Here is a 26,120-nt window from a genome sequence, read left to right on the forward strand (position 1 = left end):
AAATGACATTAATGGTTCAGAATCCAAAGATAAGCTATAGACATTACGAAGACGTCCTCCTCAAATTTAACCATAAAACTTAAATTTATACTGCATAGTATTACATACATCAGCGTAGAATACGAATATGTGTTATCTATGCACTATCCCAAAGGGATGGAAACGAAACCGAATGTTGGATGAAGCAATTGTATATTTTTTAATACACATCAATGTAAAAAAAACTTCCTGACAATATATCACAGATGTTCAGAAACACAAAAAATATCACTGTAATTACTCAAAGATGGCACTTTTAGTGTCTGATGCCTTGAGATTGTTTATTTATGATAATGAAGATGCAATGCCATTGTAACAGTCAAATGACATGTCGGCTTTTATCGACCTACAGACTTGTTTTGTATAAAAATAAAATTAATGGAAATACGTATCAATGACATTCCAAAGTGGATGTTTGAAGTTATACATGGACATATTACCTTCAAAAACGTTTGTGTAAGATATCACATACGCTGTAACAAAGGGTTTACATTTTTAGTAACCTTAGTAAATACTAATGCTTCCATAGATACGCTGTTAGTATAAAGCTAAGCTCTCTTTACTACCTTCATCAATCTCGTTTTTACTTTTCATTTTATTTGCTTTGTTTTTGTTTTTTGTTTATGTTTTTTTTGTTTCCACACAGAAAGACAAAAGACTGCTGTAGTCAATAGATTCAATAATTCAGAAATTTCATATATGTATACCGAGTTGAATTTGATTCAATTCAAAACAAAACAAAAACAATGACGTGCAATATACAATCATCTCTAATGATATCACAATACATACTGTTGGTGGGATAATGAAGTCCATTTGGTTTGTCATAACCTTGATTGCCATTGTAGTAATCAAAGTTCATCTAATACAAATATACTCGCACGAAATCAAGACATGCAAGAAAACTAATAATTCACCTTCATGTAAATATGTATCAAGATAATAATATGGGATAAAGAAGTAATTCCAATGACACGGGATCCCATCAAACGTAAGTATAGATGATACGAATTACTTCAAATGGTAAATATGGGATAAAGAAGTAATTCCAACCGTGTGGAAAAAAAACACATGTAAAATTTTCGAGGCGATCTGCCCCTTTATCAAGACACACAAAACGAACACAATTTCATAATATGATATGAACAGTAAACAGTATTACTGTTTTTATTATTTTATGTAATCGTATTCGTTGTGCGTGTCTATACCAAGGACGTTTCATTCTCGTGGGCATTTCCATTCATATGGCATTGCCTACCAGTATCCTTTTGTATTAAGTCAATCTTTTGTTGTTGCATTGTGTGTAGATTTAATCTTCTAAGACCTCTGGACAACAATCGATCAGAAGCCTTGTTATAACCGGCATGGCTACACCTGCCTCAAACAGGTACTGTGGCGGAGGGAAATTCTTATCCTTGTAGCAGAACTCTGGATAGCCTCTTAAGTACATAATTTGTACAACGCATCTGTCATCAATGATCGCAACAGCAGGAGATCCTGAGGATCTGCGTTCGAACTCCTTGGATGTGTGGAGAAACATCTTGCCAGTGACTGTGCAATTCATTCCATCGCCATAACGACATACAGCGTAATCACCGTGAACCGAACGGTTTCTGTGATCCTCCCACCACTTAATAGCTTTCGTGACATCCGATCTTAGTCCTTGATCGTCAACATAAACGCTACATTTGATGTCAGAGCGTAGGTCAACCTCTGTCTGCCCTTTCGGATACCCAATTAGATGTACGATATCTCTAACACTATCCTTCTCTAGCTGAAGCGGAGGCGGGGGAATGCTCTCTCCTGTCTGCATTTTCAGAACAATGACGTCATGGTCAACATCAGCAAACGGAATGTCGTATTCGAAACGGAATTCTCCGGCAGTTGTTTTACCATCTCTAATTCCAAACATTACCTTGGTAGCTTGCCTAAACAACTTATCGAACACTGCAATCGTAAAATAAATCACTCTCAGTAAAGACTAAAATCATATATACTGTTTTGTTTCCGACGAGACGTTTCTTGTGCTTGGAAATAAGACTATACAGTAAAACACGCTTACAACAAATTCATGATCATAACGTAGTTATTGTCATTCACCGTTGAGGTTCTTATAAGATGTCTGTAATAAATGTTTAATGAATTATGCATATAACGAAATAATTTTGTTGATCCTCAGTGATTCGTTTCAGCCGTGTTTTACTGTATATATTTTAGGAACAATAATACACATTGAAAGAAAATGAACTTTTGTATTACATAAGCTTTATATCAGTTTTGACATAAAATATTATCAACATCACATTATTTCAAAACATTTTATTGTTTGTTTCAGTTTTACGGCCAATCGACAACCAAGGTCATTCAGGGTCAAACCACAAGTCAGACACCAATATTGTGATATAAAAAATGACTGTATATAAAAGATCAGGATAAGACAAAGGCAAGCAAGAACCAAAACACAAATTGTAAATGTTGATTTAATAAAAAAAAGGAGTTGCGTGGGATAAAATAATTTTAGCTAAAACACATGCACAGTGTTGATGAAACGATGAGTTGATAAGATGATGCATGTAAAAGTAAAATGACATCGATACCGTTATCTGAATGGCACTTAACTAGAAAGATACTTAATCATATTCCATACCTTCTATCTGTACTTCGTGATCTTTAAGAAGTTCGAACAACTGTCCAAATGGTAACGGTTGCTTCCTGGGATTTAAATATCCAGACTGGAACCCAAACAGGTCTTGGAGTTTCTTTTTAACAGATTCTTTCTTATCACTTTGTTCTGCCTTTTTTAATATCCGCTCCCAGACGATTTCTTCAAAATAAAAAATACAAATCATGACTTTATTCTACAACTAATCGGCAAATTGCACATGAACAATATTGGTTACGTATAACTATGTGTCATGTCGTGTTTTAGGGAGAGGACGTGTATAAGATATGTTGTCTGTCGTCTAATTCTTATTGTCTTTAATATTTGACAATAAAATATTCTGAAATGAAATCTTAAAACAAAACTTGACAGTTGTTGTTGTTGAAAGTAACGTTTTCTAAAGAAATAGTTACGCTAAATGCAACAGTATTGATCCCAATTTTTAGCCTAGGTTGACAAATCAGCTCGTTGAATCGACTTGTTTTCCGGTAGATTTATTGATTTGTCAACAAATAAATGTGATATAATCACCGTATCCATCCTATAGCAGGTCGAAATTAATATTAATTTAATTTATGTTATAGGCAACACATCTGTTTTGATATATATACGTTTAATTGCCATTTTGAACGTTCATCCCATTACCTGTGTCCTTTACTATGATACATATCCGACGGGTTTCTGAAATTGGTGTTCAAATACTGAGAAAGCAGTGATTTTGTTGACGCCGTGGCTAGCCATGTAACACAGCCTCAGGCGACACGAGTGTTGTAAGGTTAGTAGAAGTTTCTTACTTACTTATTATCTCCTTAAAAACATGATATGCAGTCATGAGATAGTTTTTTTCCAACACGAAACCCTGTGCCCGATTCCAATAAGCAGCCGTCTTTCTTTAAAGTGATGAGTCCAATAGACTTCCTCAAACCAGGTATACCCATCGCCTCTATGGTGGAATGTGATAGTGTCGCGTTCTCACTCTTATGGAAGTTACCTGCAGTACCTGGTAAACGTTAGAACATGGCAAGTTTGAATTGTGACTAACAAAGGATATCAATCATACTGAGAACAATCGTTTTAGCATTTGATAATATTTTCCATGCTTTATATGCTTCTATTTATTAGCTGAATATTGAAAGATGGATGAAAACGTGATAAACGTTACACAAAATCACGCTGACTTACCTCCATCTGTTTCTTTTACAGGAACAACTTCACGGACAAGCTGGGTATGGCCTGGAAAGGAATTTCGAGTATAATGACATGTCATGTACATACATTTAACACCAACAGCATTACATTTCAATTTTATTATTTACATGGCAGCGTGAGAACGATGATGTTCTAGTAAATCATGAAAACAACATTCCGAGCATCTACTCCTTTGAGATAGCCTATAAATCTTTTGAGTCGGTACAACATCATTCGCTCTTAATTGCATGCACTTATATTGAATGGATGTTCCTTTGAAAATGTCTGTTTCCTGGTCACTCAGATGTTTGAATAATTTGTGCATTGTCTCTTCAAACGCGTTAGCGTCTTACTAACCTTTACAACAACACAAAATATCAAGTTTTTCCGCCACCACGTGCAGACAGGGAGATACTTAGAGATAGAGACTGAGGGACACATACTTTTTAATAGGACGTGTTCCTATTTCAGTCTGTTTTTGCCGATGTAAGCAACTCTTTTAAAGACTTTGCATTCGATCTCACATTAAAAAATGGCGACATGACAGGTGATTTGACTTGATAGCTTACGAAGGAAAAACGTTAATCAAACATGGCAATTAATGATGGCAATCGTTACGACTTCGTAACAGCTAGGTGACGATAAGTCTGCTATTCGGTCAAAATCGGTAGTAAATAACACATTTTACTGGGATCTAAACTTAGTGTTACTTGCTTATGTTTCATTTTGACTTCTACTACAATACACCATACGTTCGAATTCATTTTTGTATTGATATGTTATAAGTACATGTATGTTTGCGTTTTATTAACACAAACGTTTCATGAGAAAATTATAATAAAAATGAAATTAGAATATTTCTTTTATGATATGAATGCTGATATTCATGTCGTGAAACTTTTGAGCCATACTGTTAGAAAATTTTGTACTGTTAAGTTATTTTAAGACTACTGGAAATGTTTCTGTTTGGTATATTAAATGAGAATTCCTCACGCTAAAGATGACGGAATGCTCGTAAGAATTAATTACTATTCCACATTGTTCATAAAATAAACCGGTTTTGTAAGCTCCTGTTTTAATTGTGACAATTTTCGAAGAAAGTAAATGCGTTATTGATAATTAAACTTCTTTATCAGACGAAGCCATTGAAAACGTTCATAATTGCCTCAGCTGACTGACTCATGACCGTATTATGTTTTTTACATGTGTTGTATAATAGAACAGCTGTGGATATCACACGACAATCATTATATTAGAAACGGTGAAGTTTACAATTACCCTGATATGTGCTTTTGATTGCTTTCATAATGAATAGCAATCACTAAACTGTCGTATTCGAAATGGAATCATCCGGCAGTCGTTTCCCCATCTCTTACTCCAAACTGTGCCGTGACTTCTTGTTTGAATAATGTATCTATCCTGACAAATGATTTCCAATGATACTCTATAATATGTTTTATTAGAATTTCATATTCTGAATATTTTTGCTGATGATTCAGATGAAATAACACCGAGCACTGATACAAAGGAATGTAAGAGCCTCACCTGTTTCTTGTTCTGGAACAACTTCTTGTGGGGGCTGGATATGTCCTTAAAATGTCAAAATAAAACATAAATCTTATGCACCAGTTACACACCAATAAGAGAGAATAGTTCTTTTTAAACTGGTTTAAGTTACATCAAAACGGTGTGAATCGGTAAATAAAACTTTTCTATGGAAACGCTCCACTCTCTTGTATCATTGAAATTGTAATAACATATTTACATATCACTTTTAGTTTTGATAGTATTTAAACATTATGAAATAAAATGCCATTAGATTTATTCCAACAATATGCACTATTTTATATAGTTACATTCTTATTACTAATATACACAATTGGTGTGTGTAACTTTTCGAGTCGGGTTGCGTATTTCAGCAATCACCAAGTAAAAGTAATATATAAGGGATTCGGTTCCAGCCTAGCACTACTCCATAAAAGAACAAAGTCAGGAATAAAAATCAACTTATGATTTATTATAATCACAAATCATCAAAGTACAGGTACTGGATACATCGAGATTTACAAAGGCTATACAAATATTCTACACTAAACACTGATCTATATCCTTGAATACATTATTGGAATATTGAACATTTCCATAGATGGAGGTGCTTCCATCTATACTGGTATAATGCTCCGAATATGGAGAAATAAATACCTACTATATAAAAGCTATTATAATAAACATTAATTATTAGATAAGAATATGTAATGAGTCTATAGACAGAGGTGCTTCCGTCTACAAATAGTGTTTCCGAATACGGAGACGTTTCCCCGTTTTCGCCAACGGACAACACTCATATTCTGAGAGCTTTGTAACTTAACTCTATAAGAGTTATTCCCCTTGGAACGTTAAGTTCCCTTTACGGAGAAGCTCAAACATCTTGAACCACTATTAGGTCATTGGTTTGAGGAGACTCAAGGCTTTCCAAAGTTTTAGGGCCAGAAGAGGCGACCACTCGTTTGGGAGCTCAAATGAGTTCTGACTTTCGTCCGATTTCACCCCCTTTTATAGCCTGCGCTGGTGATCATCCGACGAGTCCGAGCCAATCAAAACGCTTGTTACATAGCGCGTGCGGAATCCGCGAAATCCAACCATAACAAATGGCGAAATACACGGAAAGCAGGCTGTCGTTTACAGAGACGTGATTTGGCTAGAATACGACGTTTTATGACATACTAATCTTGCAGCATGGTTCAGGTGACTTCCATGAACATAACAGAACATATTTATACATGTTTCCTGATAAAAATATATGTACTTTGTGTCATTTTCGTTATCTGTCGAATCTTAATACTTTACTCTAACGTTAACGCTACAGATTCAAATCGTCAGATAGTTCGACAGTTATTCGTCGCACAAGTAATTATAATAATACAACATACATTCTATTAATCATGTCAATATCAATAATGAATATAATTACGACTCTCTGTCTTTTAATCACGTATATCACATTGAGTGAAGCTGAGTTTATAACCATTCTCAGATCGGGGCTAGGCCTCCATTGTTCTGATATGAAAAATGACGATGTCATGAATTTACATTCCTGTGTATAATATTCGCCGTTACGGATCGTAACACTACCCCCCTCCTTCTTAAAAACATTCGTCCCGAATGTAATATCATAGGAGATTTCAGTAGTTCACTTGCGAATATTTTCATTTTTAGGAATTAAGTCATGGCCTGCATGTCATGTTTACTCAACCAAAGATATTGGAGCTTGTACACAATGTACAACACAGGTGCTTGACTTCAGAAACAACCAATTAGCAGCTATTATGCATGTATGGTGAGTACTGTGGTAAGTCTTTGCAGCCATAATTTGCTCACATATTATTCCAATGTAATATAGTACACGCTGTGAATTTATAAACAGAGATTGTAATACTTTTAAAAAAATATGTTCAATATAATACACAAAATAATTCCTACATCAACATCTTATATACGTATACTTACATGTATAATTCAATGAGGAATATCACTTCCTTAGTATCTATATTTATAAATAATATAGTTATAATTATTTATAATTTCTCAATAATTATGAGAAAATGTATATTAATATAATACTCTATAATTTGATTATTACTAAATTAATATTTACAAAACTTTACATTAATATCTTGATATAATTCAATAATTATTGAATAATTGTTCATGTTTTCCACAGTTCACTTCCTTCACTGGAATTTCCTGGCGTCCGGACACGTCCATTGAGTTCCATATCCCCTGGTGTAGCCTGGTGCTTGTATCCTGTCATCCCGTCTTCCGAAGGTAGCTTTACAGGTGGTACACTGGTATACTGTTTTACGACTTCTTTCCAAAATCCATATTGCAGAGAAAGTGCAATTATATTGTTCAGATATCGCTGAGACAGAACAATAATTGGAATAGTAATTTAGACAACAGTCTACATTTATTTAAAGGACTATTCTCCTAATTCTTGAGCCATTTTGGTTTTTCATCACCCTCATATGATTTCAAGTAATTGTGATGAACTACCTTAGGTCTTGACTTTGGAGATTTTTGGATTTTATACACCACATCATTTATTTTCTCAATAACGACATATGGACCTTCCCATGAGCACCGTAATTTGGAGCCAATACCACTTTTTTTAGGATTGTAACGCCAAACTGGATCACCTCTTTTGAATTGATTGAGTTGAGTGTTTCGGTCATGTTCAAGTTTCATTTTGTTTGTTGAGAGTGTAATTTTATCTCTAGCAAACTCATGAATTTTATCCATTTGCTTCCTTAGTGTTGTTGTGTAATTAGTACACGTGTTCATTTCAGGTACAACCCGTCCCAGAACAAGATCAACAGGAAGATTTATGTTACGACCAAACACCATCTCACAAGGCGAGACCCCGGTGCTTTCATGAGAAGATGACCTGTAAGCCATCATGAGTAAGTTAATGTGTTCATCCCAGTCCCTTAAATTCTCTGCCACAAATGAGGAGAGCATATTTCCAATTGTTCTGTTGGCTCGTTCAACCATTCCATCAGACTGCGGTCTATATGGTGTGGTTCGAGTCTTCTCAATTCCCAAGATTCTACACATTTCTTGGAATACATCTGATTCAAAGTTTGTCCCTTGATCAGAGTGAAGTTGCATAGGCACACCGAAAATGGTGACAATTCTATCTATGAATTTTTGTGCAACTGTTGTAGCTTTCTGATTACGCATGGGTATTGCCTCAACCCATTTAGTAAAGTAATCTGCTACTACTAGGAGATAAGAATTCCCCTTATTGCTTAAAGGCAATGGTCCCAATACATCAATGGCCCATCTCTCCATAGGGAGACCCACATTGTATGTATGTAATGGACCCTTCGGCCATTTTGGTGGTGTTTTTCTAGCTGCACATTTGTCACAGCTTTTAATCCACTGTTTGATATCTCTCGACATTCTGTCCCAGAAATATCGCTCTCTCACTTTTGAGAGTGTTTTCTTACTCCCTAAATGACCTCCAGTCACACTATTGTGTAACTGCTTCATCACATAGTCTGTTAGGGATTTGGGTATAACCATTTGGTACAAGGGTTGTCCCCCTTGGATGGTTTCCCATTTGTGACATAATATGTCATCTCTTATAGTGAGGGAATCAAATCGCATCCAATAAAACTTGGTGCTCTCACCTAAATGAGATATATCAGGCCATTTAGGTCTTTCCCCACGTTTAACCCAGTTCCATACAATTTTAAGGACTGGATCATTTTTCTGACTATCTTTAATTTGTAGGAGATTAATAGTCCTTTCTCCTTTTTCAGATACATCCGGATGTCCCGGTGTGGAACCCTTAGCTGCTGCCTTGGGTATATCAGACATATCTTGGTTTGGATCAGAACCCTTGGATCTTGACATTGGAGAGTTGTCTCCCCTAGAGTCATTGGCATGGTTTGTTTTATGAGATCTTGTTGTAACTCTACAAATAGTATCTGTAGCCTCATCAGAACAGGTTTTATTATCATACCTTTGTTCTGCTTTATCACAATGGCTACAATTTCTCTCTAAACAAGGTCTCCTAGATAAGGCATCAGCATTGCCATGAGCTTTACCTGCTCTATATTCAATTTTAAATTGATAAGCAGATAATAATTCAAACCATCTAGCCATTTGTCCTTCAGGGTTTTTAAAATTGATCAACCAAGTAAGGGCACCATGATCACTTCTGACCAAGAAATATTGCCCATAAAGATAGTGGTGAAATTGTTTAATAGAGTTTACTATTGCCAGTAATTCTCTACGTGTCACACAATATTTTCTCTCAGATCTGCTGAACATTTTACTATAGTAACATATGACCTTCTCTTTCCCATCTTGTAGCTGAGAGAGGACTGCACCTAAACCTGAGTCAGAAGCATCTGTATCCAGTATGAATTCACCTTCAGACCTTGGATATGCCAGTATCGGCGAGCTTGTCAATGCCCGTTTCAATGTGTCAAAGGCACTTTGACAATCCAAGGACCAGGTAAACCTTTGGTACTGCTCCGTCAACTTATGTAGTGGTTTAGCTATGGTAGCAAATCCTTGGACAAACTTCCTATAGTAGGAGCATAGCCCTAAGAATTGTCTCACCTCTTTAACAGAATTAGGGACAGGCCAATTTTTGACTGACTCTATCTTTTCTGGATCGGTAGAGATACCCTCTTCACTAACAATGTGGCCCAAAAATGAAACCTGTTTCTTACATAGGAAACATTTCTTAGCATGCATCTTAAGATTAGCTTCCTGAAGCCTCCCAAACACTTTATCAAGGTTATTGATGTGTTCATCAAATGTCTTGGCTAGTACTATTATATCATCCAAATACACCATGCAAATATCATGGGAAAGGTGAATAAGTACTTTTTCCATTAACCTTTCAAAGGTAGCCGGGGCATTACAAAGACCAAATGGCATTGATACAAATTGCCAAAGTCCTCCCCCTGGTATGGAAAATGCTGTTTTGGGTCTATCTTCAGATGCTACCTTAACTTGCCAGTAGCCACTTTTGAGGTCAATGGTTGAAAACCAGTTGTGACCTGATAGTGAGTCAAGAGTACTATCAATCCTAGGAATTGGATGACTATCTTTGATAGTTGCATCATTCAATTTCCTATAGTCTAGGCAAAATCTTAGGCTAGAATCCTTTTTCCGTATTAAGACCACTGGAGTTCTCCATGGACTATCGGAAGGTTCGATTACCCCTTTTTGTGCCATTTCTTCTATCTCTTTCTCAACCTCCTTAACCAATGATAGAGGAACCCGCCTAGGCGGTTGTCGGATAGGTGGAGTTGAGCCAGTATTTATTTTGTGTTCAGCAAGATCTGTCATACCCAAATCATGGGATGATTTTGAGAAACTATCTTTGTACTTTATAAGTAATTCTTTTAATTGACCACTTTGATTCTCATTCAGATATTCACAAGATTGCTCATAGAGGGACTTCAAATGTTCCGGAATAACATGAGTTTGTGGTTTTTCCACAGTGACTTCATTAACTTGCACATTCTCGTGCTTTTGATCCACAATTTCATCAATAGTATCTATAGTCGCCACCACAGAATTCTTATACACTTTGCGTTCATTATCGCTAAAGTTCAGAATTCTCAAAGGGACATAACCCATACTAGGGTTTACAACAGCTTTGGCCACTAACACCTCATGTTTTGACATGAATCCTGGTGAAGGCTCAATAACAGCTGTATTTTGTCTACAAATTGGATCATTAAATTTTCCAGTAACAATCATCTCACAATTTGGAGGTATTATAATATCCTCTGATAATGAGACTCTACAACAAGCTGGCTTTGCTGCTTCAGCTTGATATCGGAAACATTGAATTTCGTCTCCTTCTATTTTCAAGCAATTCTTGTTTAATAAGATATCAATAGAATGCGTGGTCAGAAAATCTAAACCTATGATCCCCTGTTGTTTAATGTCTGCTATCAAGACTTCTTGTAACAACTTCTGTTTCCCTAAGCCAATAACAAGCTTACATTTTCCAATAAATGGTGTTTTATCTCCAGTAGCGGTTATCAAATTTAATTTGACCGGTTCTACATTGGAGTTCTTTATACCCAATTTTTGGAAGCAGTTATTGCTTAGAATGGTTACAGTTGCACCTGTATCCACTAGTAGCGGAAGTGCAAAGTCTTTGATTTGTGCACAAACAAACAAACCGGTGTGATCATCATTATTTATGCTGCTCACAACAATATCTGTGGGTCTCTCCACCTCTTCTACTGAATTCCGACCCTCGAAGTCAGTATCTAGTAGTTTCCCTGAATCGGAGGTGACTGAAAGTTACCACCATTAGACTGGGAAATGTGGGAGGGGTTGTGAAGTTTGACCTTTGTGTGACATTTGACCTTGACCTCTGTGTTTGGTTCCAATTTGAACCAGTACTTGTGCCATAGTCATGTGTGTCAAATCTGGAACTTTTCCTATTTTGGGAATCAAATCTTTGGTTACCAACATTTGGAACTCTATTTTGATTTGTGTTTTGGGTAAATTGACCATTTTGTGTTTGTTTTCCATAATATGGATTAAACACTTGGTTGTTACCATTTCCATTCCCATTCCACCTATTCCTAGGTTTAGGATTTTGTCCATTTGGAGTGAAACCTGAGTTTCTTTGATCTACCAAATTTTTGGTAGTTTTGTGTAGGGCTTGTATGGACTTATTTAATGTCGCAATATCAATGCCCTCTTGATCTGCCATTTTAGCAGGATATAGCATTTGGGTGTGGCACACAGTGCGATCTTCCTCAGAGATCATGTGTATTGCCTTACTCCTTTGCTTATCAGCTAACCTATGAGCCTCGAGCCTGATGGCATGCGTTTCGGCTTCATTAAGGTTCTTTGGTCTCAGTTCCCTGATCCGTAACCGGGTATCAGAGTCTGGTATAGCATCGATAAAGTAATCCAATGCTAGGATATTTATCATTGATGCATCAGCCATAGGGTATGCTTGGCGAGTCATTTTTCGGATAGACTGAGCCATCTCAGAGAGTGTCTCATCTTTTCCTTTAACTCTTGTTTGGAGTCTAGCTCTGTAGATTTCAGAGCGTTCCAATGACCCAAACCTTACATTAAGTAACCTAACTAGTGTATCAAAATCTCGGGTCTCCTTAGCATTGAGCTCTGTGAGGATGGCTCTCGCACTTCCACTTAGGCTCCCAGCTAGATAGAGAGATTTTGTGTTGTAGTCCCACCCATTTATTTGTGCTACTATTTCAAATTGGGACAGATATTCTTCTAGATTTTCTCCACCAGAATATTGTTGAGGTTTTAAACTCTGTCTTGTATTGTGTGCAGTGTTTCTTGTGTTCAAATGAGGTGATCCACGACTATTGTCATTTATGTCAGCCACTGGTGAACTACAAACATTAGCACTCTGGTGTTCATGAGAAGGATTTCTTTCCCTATGACTATGATTAATTCTATACTCTAAAGATTCTACATGTTCATGTATACTATTAATTTCTTGTCTAAGCTCTCTATTGAGTTCCCATAAATTCCTTCTATTGTCTTCTCTAAAACTATCAAACTGTTTGTTTATATTCTCCATCAGAATATTAGCTAAATCTTTGCTATTTTGTGTATTTTCAGAACTTTGAACCATTTCTGGAGAAGCTCTATTATCAACCTCTTCATTCTCGGTATCCAGACCATTATTCCTAATCCGGAATGTTACTTCAGAATCTGAATCGGACATCTCTACAGATTTTTATGATTTCAGTAAAGATTAACTCAATATCTCAGATTCAAATTTTGTGATTTTTTTATATACCAATTTTAATGTTCTTTTCATGGATCCACTAGACACTGGAACTCAGTTTATCCCACTTCTGACACCAATGTAACTTTTCGAGTCGGGTTGCGTATTTCAGCAATCACCAAGTAAAAGTAATATATAAGGGATTCGGTTCCAGCCTAGCACTACTCCATAAAAGAACAAAGTCAGGAATAAAAATCAACTTATGATTTATTATAATCACAAATCATCAAAGTACAGGTACTGGATACATCGAGATTTACAAAGGTTATACAAATATTCTACACTAAACACTGATCTATATCCTTGAATACATTATTGGAATATGGAACATTTCCATAGATGGAGGTGCTTCCATCTATACTGGTATAATGCTCCGAATATGGAGAAATAAATACCTACTATATAAAAGCTATTATAATAAACATTAATTATTAGATAAGAATATGTAATGAGTCTATAGACAGAGGTGCTTCCGTCTACAAATAGTGTTTCCGAATACGGAGACGTTTCCCCGTTTTCGCCAACGGACAACACTCATATTCTGAGAGCTTTGTAACTTAACTCTATAAGAGTTATTCCCCTTGGAACGTTAAGTTCCCTTTACGGAGAAGATCTCAAACATCTTGAACCACTATTAGGTCATTGGTTTGAGGAGACTCAAGGCTTTCCAAAGTTTAGGGCCAGAAGAGGCGACCACTCGTTTGGGAGCTCAAATGAGTTCTGACTTTCCGTCCGATTTCACCCCTTTTTATAGCCTGCGCTGGTGATCATCCGACGAGTCCGAGCCAATCAAAACGCTTGTTACATAGCGCGTGCGGAATCCGCGAAATCCAACCATAACAAATGGCGAAATACACGGAAAGCAGGCTGTCGTTTACAGAGACGTGATTTGGCTAGAATACGACGTTTTATGACATACTAATCTTGCAGCATGGTTCAGGTGACTTCCATGAACATAACAGAACATATTTATACATGTTTCCTGATAAAAATATATGTACTTTGTGTCATTTTCGTTATCTGTCGAATCTTAATACTTTACTCTAACGTTAACGCTACAGATTCAAATCGTCAGATAGTTCGACAGTTATTCGTCGCACAAGTAATTATAATAATACAACATACATTCTATTAATCATGTCAATATCAATAATGAATATAATTACGACTCTCTGTCTTTTAATCACGTATATCACATTGAGTGAAGCTGAGTTTATAACCATTCTCAGATCGGGGCTAGGCCTCCTTTGTTCTGATAGGAAAATTGACGATGTCATGAATTTACATTCCTGTGTATAATATTCGCCGTTACGGATCGTAACAGTTGAAATTCGAAAATAAATACTAAAATTATCGAGCGGAAACCATAGTTTTATCTGTTTTGACGACTTTAAAGTCCCGTAATTCTTGCAAATATTGAAGGATTTTGACCATTATAAAACTCATCCGAGATCACATTAATATATAAAACAATACATAAAATTTGGTTGGAATCGGACAATAGATACTTAGTTATCGCACGGAAACCGTTTCCCGGACGCCGACGACACCGACGCCGACATAGTGATACCTAAGTGTACGCAAGGGCGACACAAAAATGGATCCAGACGGTTATTTACTCTGACATCTGGTGGTTCGTAACATACATTGTTTTAGGCTGTGCACAAAATGTGGTAACCCAATCTTTTGTATTAGGTAAAAGTAGTTAGTCAGTTTTACCTATTGTAATTGCAAAGTTGACTCTGACTGTTACCTGGTCTACATTAGTGTATTATATAGCTGTTTATTGTCCTCCGTTGCTCCATCTGTTGGTGACATTTATACAGGGCTGACTTAAAATCGTAGACACTGAGCGTATGCACGTATTTCCTATTATTTTGACGAGTTAATGTTTAAGTGCATGTGGTTACCGTAATAAATATTTGTTAAATGGGCTACTTAGACATGTGGCAACTTTTATTATTTCTATAAGTCATTGAGTATATATTTGTTCTCACCTTCATTCAACATAAGTTTGATTTCTGTTTCTTTTTGGTCAACGTAGGTACCAAGTCTAGGATTAACTGTTTTCAGTCTTTTTGTAAAGAATCCATAGTTACCCAAGAATATTTTCTTGTAATTGTGAAGTGCTAAAAATAGCTCGGGTATCGTATTAATAGCATGTAAGTCCTTCCGCGAAAGTGGGGCGTCATTAAATAGATTTTTTATTCTATTGAATTCGTCAGACAAGATTTGAGTATCTAGATAATCTGTCATCTGGTTTTCGATCCAATTAGCTTCCTCTTTCACTTCTGTTTCCATTTTGACTGTAGTTTCTCAAAACCTGAAAACAATTGTTTGGAAATGATGGTAAATCAATCGACACCTAGATCACAGACTCGTTGGTAACGCTAAAAGTAAACGTGCTGGTTATAGGGTAAGGTTAAATCCGGACTTAGTTGACTCTTCTACTCTAGAGCTGGTGTAACATTGGAAGCACACTTTATTTAGTATCTGCTGGTCGGAGGAAAATTTTAGTTAACGTTCATCTCAAGCTATTTCGACCATCCGAGTATCATCATATTCGTGTCAACTTTCCAATAATTATTTTGATTTAGGGCATTATATCTTGTGCAGTAGAAGGTGTAGGTAAAATATTGCGTAAGATAAGTTAAAAAAAATTAAACAAATTCAGCTTTGTTTCCAAAATTCGTTGGTTAAGATGACTTCATATTCATGCCATTTATTTATTTAATTTATTTACCAGATAAGATAGCCAATGAGTTGTAACCACAATGCCGAATATTTCCGGGCAGACACTGCAAAGTATTACTCCCAATATTGACTTTGTGAGAAGTTAACCATTCCACTTTTTAATGAAGTCAAAGTGGAGCTAACCCTCTATTACTAACACGTTTAGACCTTTTTCATAAAACCTCACATGCAATGAACACTCATTAAAGATCGTATATAGGATCTTAAATGAGTTTTCATTGCATATAAGGTTTTGTGAAAAGAGTCTTAGAAGGTTTTATTTTTAAAATTCCAATTTCATAAAATCTCATATGAAAAGAACAAAACTATAAGATATTTTTATCACATAACTAAAACAAGCTACATTTAGAAGTCACGTCATTGTTTGTTGACGACAAGTCATGACGTTACATTGGATTTCTAGTCAATTTCCAGCACAACAGATTACACTATTAACACATGCAAAAATATTACTTAATCGTTACTGGATACCAGAGGGATTTTTGTACACACTGTCTGAATTCCGTCTTTGCCCCATATATATACTAATATATCTAAGCACAAAACACAGATGAACAATAAAATGACACTTTTCTATCGCTCGCGCTTTCAGGATTTCCCCTTGTTCAGGCGATGTTTTAATGTCTAAGAGACTAATTTGTGACGTAAAATATGATTGAACAATAAAGAAGGGGGAGATAATAACGTTATACAATGGATTTAGTGCCGGTTTAAAAACAATCCCTTAGTTGTAAACTAAGAGATTGTGCAAAACTTTTAAAATCGATACTATTTTTTTTTTGTATTTTTTTTTTTTTGTATTTTTTTTTTCAAATTTTATAACACATTTGACATGAAAAACAGAGACACTTTCATTTTCCATATATACAATGTACATACACACGCCTTATATTATCAAACATATATATATAGAGAGAGACGGAAAACAAAACATCAGAAAAGAAAAAAGGAGAGGAAATTTAAGTGAGAGAGAGAGAGAGAGAGATGATTTTATATTGTTAATATTTCAGGGTAAAGGAGTATGAATAAAAAGTTAAAGTTTAGCTATTTTCCAATCTTTCTCAAAAATAAATTATTGCTCTTTCTCCTTTTTCTCCTATGAAGACATCTCATTCTATAAATAAACTGTTTTATAACTAGCAGAAATTCCTTGTCAGCTTTGATGGAAATGGAGCTGGAGGAATGAAACTAAAAGGAATGAATAAAACTTCCGTGAGTAGAGCTTTGAAATGATCACTGTGTTTTGACCAATCTTTACAGGTGTAGAATATAGCCACGCCTCGTGCTCGCAATTTTCACATGTTTCTATTCAATGTCGGAGCAAACATTGTAGCACACACAATACAAAATGCAAAGTCATGTGCGATTTGATTGACAGCTGGCGATCCGTCAATTACAAATAAGTACAAATGTGTAAGCAATTCTGTATAAATGATTTTTTTTCAATGAATTTTACAGTCATTTCTGTTTTTAAGTATCTATGTTATATATAATAATAATTACAGTGTGTAATTGCGGTTGAGTAAGACACAAAACAGAAAAATTGATAGCTACATGTAGCTAACATAACTCTACACACATACACGTCATAAAATGCTGTTTTTATGACGTAAACAGACAACATATTTTTACCTTGTAACATTGTGTGAATGAATCTTACAAATGTATACAAGAATTTATATATACTCTTTCTCAGCTTACTTGAATAGAAAAATCCTGCTCCTGACATCATTTCTGGCGACTGTTGAAGTCGTGCTGGCCAGTTTCGGAAAGTCCCTCGTCGTTTTAACTCATCCGCATAGTCTGGATACTTAAGAACTCTTTTGTTATTTTGCCCACTGTTTCCTATAGCGCTGGCTGATGTCTGACTAGAATTTGATGTATTTGCCGTTGCTCCTTGTCCATTAGCAGAATTTGTATTTCTAGAATTATACCCATTTTGAGAGTTTGTATCCAGAGAATTATTACCAATTGGAGAGTTTGTATTTTGTGGAACATTAAGATTTGGAGAGTTTGTATTTTGTTGGATATTCACACTAGGTGAGTTTGTATTCCTAGTAACATTCTGTTCTTTGCAACTTCTTTCAAAACTGTTATGTTTTTCATCTTGTAAAAAATCTTTAGAGTTGTCTCCCCTCCCATCATATCCTGTTGCTGCAGCTGATGACATACCCCCTAGCATGGTGCCTACAGCGGTCTCAAAATGATCTGTATCAAGTTCACCACTTTCTAGACTTTCAAAGGGGGTAGATGTAACAGAGTCATTCATTGTGATAATTTAGCCTCTGTAAAATAAGGAATTGAATCCAATACATGTATATGAGTCATTGTAAATCTCAGAAATGTTCCAAATCCAACATAAAGAAAATTGAAAAACGGATAACTTTAATTCAGAAATTTTGAAAATAGTTATTGAAGATAACGAAAACAATGTTGGTAATTATTGATAAGCTCCCAATTAGTTACTATGACAACCAAAAGATCACGTCAAGGTCAAATGTCCATGGTGTTACCATGCTTAAAGATGCTGCACCGCTGACAAAGAGTATTTCATTTAATATCAAAAGCATATTTAGCATATAAATACATACTAATAAAATTAGCAGACAGACAGACAGACGGATGTAGCGACGGATGACTGACCACAGAAGAAAAAAAAAATGAATAGCCCACCATTTGATGATGGTGACCTAAAAATACCAGCAAGTTAAAAAAGAATGAAAATCAAAATAAATAATCACGCACAGCATATCATCTTGACCTGGTGACTTTTAGTTATTATGTGACTTCTTTCACTTTAGTAACGTTTGTGCTCGAAGAAAACACGAAAGAGATAAAATCTTACCTCAGTTTTGAACACAACAACCTTCGCTTCTGATAAATAATCATCTCATTTGATTATGTTATATTTTAACTCATATTATTAAAATACTTCATTAGATAAGTGTAGTGACATTTTGCATGTGATTTCTTATTCATTTCAGGTGACATATGATTTCAGTTCACCACTGAAAGACTTAATAGATAATATCATGCATGATTTAGTATACTGTATTTACTATTTTCCATATCAAGAGCACCTCCTCTAATAAGGGTGCGCCTACGAATTATGCTGAAAAAACAACAACTAATTTTATACATTTTTGGTGGCAGATTGTGACGACTTGTCAGGTGCTAATAAAATACTGTTTCACTTCCATTTGATGCTTAATATCATCTTGTATAAGAACTGAATATATTGCATTGGACAACTTAGGATATTTTTGCCGAGTGTTTAAACATGTCACTTGAATATCAGAGTCACAGTGTCCACTAAAGACAAACCGAGACAGTCAATTTAGTCAGTTACACATATATACATTACCTGATCAACCAACATATCAAGAAATCTTCATACTAACTATGATAATGTTGTTATACTTTATATATACCTAAATCAATGGATATATAAAATGACTATGCAACTTTGATAAATTATATTGGTACATGCATGTATATATAGGGCTTACATGTAAGAAACCAAAACAGTGTGTGCATGACCAGTAGATAACAATGAAATTCTTACAACCCATCCTATAAATGATATACACATATAAATACACAAATGGAATTCTGAAAATTATTTTAGACCATAATGACATAAGTGCTATTCTTATATGGTTATATTTATAGGTGCTGTGAAATCTTACTTATATCTATTTTTAGCAACTGTAAATGGGATGGAGCATCAACACCAAGGATTCCATGCAAAACTTTTATTTCGTTTACATGTTTCGGATGGCTAGGCCAACCGTCATCATATCTATTTTTAGACAAGGATGTCCGTTTAAAAAAAAATTTGTAATAAAATGAGGAAACAAACTTGTGCATTTTCCAATTACGCATGATTTAGCCTCCTTATGATAATTAAAGTCAGAAACACATATTGGTTTCTGGAAAAGGTTTAATATGAATTATCATAAAAATAACAGGAGGTAAGAAAATGTGTAACTAATTTAAGTTTATTTAACCTTTAATTGGTACTTTGTCTAGTCTAATACTCAACAATTAAACTTAATAATTGCAATCTAACAAGTTACGACACACGACGCAATGTTAAAAAGTTTCTCGTCGTGTTAACCTCTAACATTGTTCGAGTCTCTGATATCGTCACGTTTATTTACATACATTATCTTATATATATATCATCATTAGTAACGAGGCCCTGTGCTCCAGTGACAACTTCGATATTCTTATAAATGCATAATTAATACTTGTATATACAACTCGTATTGAAAAATAACGTCACAGAACAATATTCAGTAAAGTTATAAGCATGTGAATGTTCAAATTAATAGAGGCGGGTAAAAATCTTACTTACTTTCGTCGCTCGAAGAAACGTCTAGAACGCCACATTAGCGTCATCTGGTTATAAATATAACACGGTTTTCCAAATTCTATAAATAGGATATCGTTACTATTTAGAGAAAATGTTTGGAAATTCCCTTTCTAATATTAGAGTAAAGCATGTTCAGTATAATACATAGAGAATAAATGGCCAGTGCACAGTCTAGGACCTTGAGCTATTAAGCTACATGAAGGTCACATACAGACTAAGTACAAGGACATATAAACATAACCAAATTAATTTTTTCATAAAATGTTTAACTATGTATGTATGGAATATAGTTTTCTAAACGGCAAGGTGCGCGAAATAGTTTTAATCCTGTCAAATGTATAATACGTATACATTTGCTACATGGAAACCTGCGTTGCAAAGCATTGGAAAAATGAGAAATCGTCCATAGACGTTAAAAATCGGCATTAGAAATTACATTTTATTGTGTCGACCCATTGAGGAACCTGTAATTGCTGGCTTAAGAAATCCACAATGTATTCAGCATCACTCACTATATGTTTTGCCAGCTAGTTATTACCTCATTCCAATCTAACCCCTCCCCCCGGGAAACGGGTGTACATGTTTACCCAGGCTCTACAACAAGCATGTACATGTATCTAATTAGAATGGAATGTGTTTCAAACTCATGAACCTATATGATTTTTAAACGGTAAAGTATTTATTTGTCTTAACAAACTTCCATAGAAACAATTCTCAAATCACATATCATATAAAGATACTGCCCCCATTCTCATAAGGCTGTGCAAACATAGGAGGCAACGATTCTGCCCTCTGGCCATCTATCGATGGTCACCTTGAGGCACCTGTATGCTTGACAAATTATAATTATTGGACCATGACGCAATATACGGTCAAGATAACTTGCGGGGTTGGGATCATAAACATATTGTGTGTACCGGTAATTAAGAATCAAAACAAGCTGAATTGGGTACTTGTAGGTAGACTAGCCACCAATTAGTGGAGGACGTCATATAGTTTGAAGTGGATTTAATTCTGCATGATTGTTTTAAAGACGTGCAGTTTTTAATAAAGAATATGTAATTAAGCTGTTACGTACAATGCTTTTAGAACTTAAAATAGCAAGAAAAATATTATAAAAGTGTATATATTTTAATTAAAGACGATCCACAAGGGTATCGCTAGACAACTGATTGATAGGCACCAAATCTTTTTATTTAAAAGCTATGTATTACCAGGTATATGATTGTATTACTGATAGCTTGTTATAAAAGAAAAAGTGTCTCAAAAGCACATTAGGACTGGTTTTTGCTGCAATTCAAAGTTGTTTTTGACTTGTGAAAATGCTTGTATTTACTATTTCATGTAAATGATATATATATATCTAATGCAATTTACCCATAAAAAAATACTTTTGAAAACGTAATATAGACAATTTAAGATATGAAAAGGAAACTACTGATATAAAATTAAATAGACATATACTTAAAAAAAAATTAATCTGAAAAGGTTTTATTCATGTATACTAAAAAAATATCGTATTATATAGTTATGTATACTGTACATTAAATTGTAGATGTTGTAATTAAAAAAAATAAACACTTAAAAATTATAATTATGTATCATTTCAAATTGAAGAACTTATTCTTCCCCGATCCCTAACTGTAACACATCACCTTGTCTGTCTAGGTCGGAATGTACCTGGACACCATGTCCACCTGAAGTGGACACCATGTTCACACGTATTGCACTCAGTGTCTACCTGTAGTCTAAATCTTGTGCACTCCGTGTCTACCTGTAGTCTAAATCTTGTGCACTCTGTGTCTACCTGTAGTCTAAACGTAGTGCACTCTGTGTCTACCTGTAGTCTAAACGTAGTGCACTCCGTGTCTACCTGTAGTCTAAACCTCGTGCACTCCGTGTGCACAAGGGTGTAACCTTTAGTCTACTACCAACTGTATAACACTGCATACGATGTACGGGTATCCATATATATTTCTTCTTCTTCTTCTTCTTCTTCTTCTTCTTCTTCTTGCCATTTTTATTATAACAAGTGATAATTTGGTAATCATGATATTAGATGAGCAGCACAGTATCAGTAAGAAATAAAAATAATCTTCATAACGATATTCAAACAATGAAAATTCCATTTCATATCGGTAGTCAGACCATTTTCCAGTAGTTCTTGGGAGGGTCGACAACTAATTCCAGTGGGGGTATCAAAGAGATTGACTTGATAGAAAATGTCTTTTAAATGTTGTTTATTGTGTCTGATTTCACAAAGTGTTGAATTAATGGATATTTAATAATCAAATTACCGTGTATGGACATATATTTACTTAATATAATTTTTATATCTAGACTACATTTAAATCGTCTTTATTTCCATATATCAAAAATGGCGAAATATGGACCCCCTACGGCAAAATGGTACATGTACCTGAAATCGGGAGGTATTTTAACCCTATTCATACAAAAAACTATAGTATTCATACTTTTGTAAGTAATTAAATTTTGTAAGAATATGAAGAACCTTTCATTTAGACTGTTAATTTTATCTTTTATACAAACATTAAAAAAATCTACCCTTGGAAAAACAAGTAAAAAACGGTGAAATATTGACACCCGCTCAATCTCATCGATCGACGCCCTGTGCACTGACCATGTTTTCTTTAAATCCTGCAAAATTGCAAACCATACATGCATGATGTATGGATATGATTTATATATTTAGCAATAATTAATTTCTATTTGTTTTAATACTAAATCCAACTCTCAGATTGTCAGATTCGTTTTCTTCATATACTATGAAGAAAAAAATCGGGGAATGGCGCGAAAATCCGACGTGATCATGACGTCACAACAGAGACGTCGACGTTGCGTATTGATTTAGATGCTTAAATGTTACATATATTAACATATTTATATAATATATACGTGTTCAACAAACATGTCAGACTTTCAAAACAAATTTTATGGATCGGTCGATGGAATCGGAGCACGTGCACCGTTAGCGCCGAATATGGCAAAAAAAAAAAAAAAAATTAAGAGCATGTAGTATGAAGAAAAAGAATTTGCCAATGAGAAAGTAAGGGTTTAGTATGAAAACCAATGATTAATTTTTATTTTTATTCATAATAAATCCGACTTTCTGATTGGCAGACACTTTTTCTCTCCATATACTATAAAGAAAATAATCCGAGAATGGCGCGAAAACCCGACGTTATCATGACGTCATAATAGAAATATCGATGTTGCGTATTGATTAAGAGATTAATAATAATCTTTTGGCAATACCACTGCCCCTAATGTTACCAATTTACTCTCGTTGTATTACCTTTATATAGGTATAAACTGATCTTTTTTCGTGTTCCAACTCAAGGATTTCCCCCCATGACTATTAGAATACAGAGAAATGATGCATATTCACCTGTTGAAAATACCTTGTATGAATTCTTTTGCAATGTAGTTTGACCTTCATAAGCTATTTTTGTCGTAAAATGACTGGACTACAAGGCTATCGTCACTTTTTGTCATTTCTATATTCTTGCCAGCGTTTATATTTTTAAACTATATGTGCATTTACAGTATTTATTCGTCAGTCAAAATCTTTATATGCGGTAGACTATCATATTACATATATTGCTTACACCATCAACTATATGATGAAAATATTATAATATTTTCTACCAACCGTTCTATAATATATATGTAATAGGAATGATATTAGTTCTTTTTTTTTCAATAAGTGGGTAATGCCTGGCATTATAATAGAAATAATAATATAACTTGCCCAACTATCTGGTCTGATGCGCCGTGGGAAACTTTTTATAAGCTTAGAACACGAAATGGTGGACTGTTTCAAGGCGATTCCATTCGGTTTCAGATAGCGAGAACCAGAGTTCACATCCAATAAAGGCTACCATAGACTTAACTAATATCTTGTACAATTTAGCAGCGGTCAATGGGATGCAGATAGTGCCTTAGTATGCTTGGGTTAACATCCATACGGTAAATATTGAACTTTGAAACTTCAATTCTTTTCAGCATTTATGCAGAGCAGATACATGCTTTACTGCAACGAGACTTTTCATGATTGCTGCGTCTCTTTCATGTATATTTTTGGTATCTGCTGTCGATATTTGGAAACATTTTTCACAAATATTAATTGCAAGACTTCTTGTACCAATTTATTGTAAGATGGGATTTTCCCAGTGAAGCATTATTGGAAACATCTCAATAAGGCTGTCCTCGGTCGATAAGTACACCTCACAGTGAGATGCGCATACGCATTAAGCAGGCTAGGCCTAAGAATTTGACTGAGGCTATACAGTTGTCAGTGGATTTTGAAGCCTACAACCGCTGCGAGAAGAAGTCAACAGAGGGTCAGTCATATCTCCGTAAGACTATATATAGCTACTGCTGAACCATCTGAACAGTCAGAGATGCTTAAGCTGTTGCAAGATATGCAGAAGAAGTTAGAGTCCTTAGAGAAAGATGTTGGGAAGATAAAAAACTAAGAGCAAGCCAAACACAAAAACCAATACAGTCAAAAACAGAAGCTGTTTTAATTGTGGTGAGGAGGGACACTTCAGAGAAAACTGTCCTAAACCTAACAAAAAGAAAGATTTCAATAAAGATCAGAAACAGGCTGGTGCCCAGCAAGTAAGCACTCGCCGTCGACAGCGACAGAAGAAGCCGAGAGCTGGTATAGGGTCCTCAACTGCAGTGCAAGAGGCAGGCATGTATATAGCTGCCGAAGTGCACGGAACAAAAGTAAATCTTTCGGTTGATACGGGGGCGACAGTCACCATTATATCAGAGCGCGTCTTTGATCAAGTTCCGGATTCAGCGAAACCCCGACTGAGTCAAGTTCGCCAAGAGGTATTAACAGCCAGTGGTGAAAAAATAAAGGTCAAAGGAAAGGGCAGTTTTGTTATGAAACTGAACAGCACAAAGAATATTTGTGTTGAAGGCATTGTTGCCAAGATAAGTACCGATGGTATTCTAGGACTTGACGCTATGCAGAACCGTAATGGTTCCCTTGATTTCACAAGAGGTGTTCTCACTCTTGACGGTGTTGAAATACCGACAACCTATAAGGGCAGTATGGGTTGTTACCGACTTTCCTTGGTGGAGAAAGTGACACTCCCCCGCCAACACCGAGGTTGTGGTTCAGGGAAAGGTATGCCTACCAGAGGGCGAAAACCGTAAGTAATCTGCTTCTAGTTGAGAAACCCGGAACTTTCCTTGAAACGGAAAAGGCATTAGTCGCCAGGGCACTTGTACAGTATGATACCCACTGTAAGATTGATGAATCTGTGTAACGAAAGTCAACAGTTTTTACCCTGGGACGACGATTGCACATGTCAGCACTGTCGATAAGGTAATGGGAGATGTCGACAAACACAACACCTAAGAAGACAGTCGGACTGAGGGCTGACATTCAATCACTATTGGATGAGTCCAAGCCCAATCTTACAGAAGAGCAGTAAAATGCTGCATACGAGTTGGTGATTGCAAATCAGGCACTGTTTTTTACTGTCACTGACGACGATCTGGATAGAACAAGTGTAACGCAACATAAGATAAACACAGGGGGCGCCAGACCAATAAAACTATTGTTTGTTTGCTAAGGAAGTAATTTTCCTAGGCCACAAGATCTCGGAGGAAGGTATCTTTACTGGCCCTGATAAAGTGAAGAAAGTGGCAGAGTGGCCGGTGGCCGTCAACGTTAAGCAGTTACGATCATTCTTAGGATTCTGTAGTTACTACAGAAAATTTTTCAGGGACTTTTCTGC

The 26,120-nt window shown here is 35.4% G+C and overlaps 1 pseudogene; it reads right to left on the minus strand.

The window, feature by feature from the left end:
- Positions 1-701: 701 nt before the first annotated feature.
- On the minus strand, positions 702-15,819 carry LOC138304829 (uncharacterized; annotated as a pseudogene).
- Between the last annotated feature and the right edge of the window lie 10,301 nt (positions 15,820-26,120).

This window comes from Argopecten irradians, chromosome 1, assembly GCF_041381155.1.
Source record: "Argopecten irradians isolate NY chromosome 1, Ai_NY, whole genome shotgun sequence".
In the NCBI taxonomy this organism is placed as follows: Eukaryota; Metazoa; Mollusca; class Bivalvia; order Pectinida; family Pectinidae; genus Argopecten; species Argopecten irradians.